This window comes from Penaeus vannamei, chromosome 6 (assembly GCF_042767895.1).
Source record: "Penaeus vannamei isolate JL-2024 chromosome 6, ASM4276789v1, whole genome shotgun sequence".
Classification (NCBI taxonomy): Eukaryota; Metazoa; Arthropoda; class Malacostraca; order Decapoda; family Penaeidae; genus Penaeus; species Penaeus vannamei.
In genome coordinates, this window is record NC_091554.1 from 42,846,789 (window position 1) to 42,849,288 (window position 2,500).

The following is a 2,500-nucleotide window of genomic DNA, read 5'->3' on the forward strand; positions in this document are numbered from 1 at the left end:
ACCGGAAGGGGAGGTCACGACCGCGGTGGTCAGGGAAAAAATGGACGGGAAGGGCACGACCGACGAGGTCATGGAAGAACCGGAAGGGGAGGTCACGACCGACGAGGTCAGGGAAGAACCGGAAGGGGAGGTCACGACCGACGAGGTCAGGGAAGAACCGGAAGGGGAGGTCACGACCGACGAGGTCAGGGAAGAACCGGAAGGGGAGGTCACGACTGACGAGGTCATGGAAGAACCGGAAGGGGAGGCCACGGCCGCGGAGGTCAAGGAAGAACCGGAAGGGGAGGTCACGACCAACGAGGTCAGGGAAGAACCGGAAGGGGAGGCCACGGCCGCGGAGGTCAAGGAAGAACCGGAAGGGGAGGTCACGACCAACGAGGTCAGGGAAGAACCGGAAGGGGAGGTCACGACCGACGAGGTCATGGAAGAACCGGAAGGGGAGGTCACGACCAACGAGGTCAGGGAAGAACCGGAAGGGGAGGCCACGGCCGCGGAGGTCAGGGAAGAACCGGAAGGGGAGGTCACGACCGACGAGGTCATGGAAGAACCGGAAGGGGAGGTCTCGACCGCGGTGGTCAGGGGAAAAATGGACGGGAAGGGCACGACCGACGAGGTCAGGGAAGAACCGGAAGGGGAGGTCACGACCGACGAGGTCAGGGAAGAACCGGAAGGGGAGGTCACGACCGCGGAGGTCAAGGAAGAACCGGAAGGGGAGGTCACGACCGACGAGGTCAGGGAAGAACCGGAAGGGGAGGTCACGACCGACGAGGTCAGGGAAGAACCGGAAGGGGAGGTCAGGGAAGAACCGGAAGGGGAGGCCACGGCCGCGGAAGGGGAGGTCGCTCAAGAGCCCGAAAAGGAGACCCAGGAAGTCGCCCAACAGGCCGAGGAGGAGACCCAGGAAGTCGCCCAACAGGCCGAGGAGGAGACCCAGGAAGTCCCCCAACAGGCCGAGGAGGAGACCCAGGAAGTCGCCCAACAGGCCGAGGCCGAGACCCAGGAAGTCCCCCAACAGGCCGAGGCCGAGACCCAGGAAGTCCCCCAACAGGCCGAGGCCGAGACCCAGGAAGTCGCCCAACAGCCCGAGGAGGAGACCCAGGAAGTCGCCCAACAGCCCGAGGAGGAGACCCAGGAAGTCGCCCAACAGGCCGAGGCCGAGACCCAGGAAGTCCCCCAACAGGCCGAGGCCGAGACCCAGGAAGTCGCCCAACAGGCCGAGGCCGAGACCCAGGAAGTCGCCCAACAGGCCGAGGCCGAGACCCAGGAAGTCGCCCAACAGGCCGAGGAGGAGACCCAGGAAGTCGCCCAACAGGCCGAGGCCGAGACCCAGGAAGTCGCCCAACAGGCCGAGGCCGAGACCCAGGAAGTCGCCCAACAGGCCGAGGAGGAGACCCAGGAAGTCGCCCAACAGGCCGAGGAGGAGACCCAGGAAGTCGCCCAACAGCCCGATGAGGAGACCCAGGAAGTCGCCCAACAGGCCGATGAGGAGACCCAGGAAGTCGCCCAACAGGCCGATGAGGAGACCCAGGAAGTCGCCCAACAGGCCGATGAGGAGACCCAGGAAGTCGCCCAACAGGCCGAGGAGGAGACCCAGGAAGTCGCCCAACAGGCCGAGGAGGAGACCCAGGAAGTCGCCCAACAGGCCGAGGAGGAGACCCAGGAAGCCGCCCAACAGGCCGAGGAGGAAACCCAGGAAGTCGCCCAACAGGCCGAGGAGGAGACCCAGGAAGTCGCCCAACAGGCCGAGGAGGAAACCCAGGAAGCCGCCCAACAGGCCGAGGAGGAGACCCAGGAAGCCGCCCAACAGGCCGAGGAGGAGACCCAGGAAGCCGCCCAACAGGCCGAGGAGGAGATCCAGGAAGCCGCCCAACAGGCCGAGGAGGAGATCCAGGAAGCCGCCCAACAGGCCGAGGAGGAGATCCAGGAAGCCGCCCAACAGGCCGAGGAGGAGACCCAGGAAGTCCCCCAACAGGCCGAGGAGGAGACCCAGGAAGTCGCCCAACAGGCCGAGGAGGAGACCCAGGAAGTCGCCCAACAGGCCGAGGAGGAGACCCAGGAAGTCGCCCAACAGGCCGAGGAGGAGACCCAGGAAGTCGCCCAACAGGCCGAGGAGGAGACCCAGGAAGTCGCCCAACAGGCCGAGGATGAGACCCAGGAAGTCGCCCAACAGGCCGAGGATGAGACCCAGGAAGTCGCCCAACAGGCCGAGGAGGAGACCCAGGAAGTCGCCCAACAGGCCGAGGAGGAGACCCAGGAAGTCGCCCAACAGGCCGAGGAGGAGACCCAGGAAGTCGCCCAACAGGCCGAGGAGGAGACCCAGGAAGTCGCCCAACAGGCCGAGGAGGAGACCCAGGAAGTCGCCCAACAGGCCGAGGAGGAGACCCAGGAAGTCGCCCAACAGGCCGAGGAGGAGACCCAGGAAGCCGCCCAACAGGCCGATGAGGAGACCCAGGAAGTCGCCCAACAGGCCGAGGAGGAGACCCAGGAAGTCGCCCAACAG

General features: G+C 66.0%; 1 protein-coding gene across 1 annotated transcript in view; it reads left to right on the forward strand.

Moving 5' to 3' along the window:
- LOC138861981 (uncharacterized) overlaps nucleotides 1–2,500 on the forward strand; it is a 26,273-nt gene that overhangs the window by 12,815 nt on the left and 10,958 nt on the right. The gene's annotated exons all lie outside the window — the stretch shown is intronic.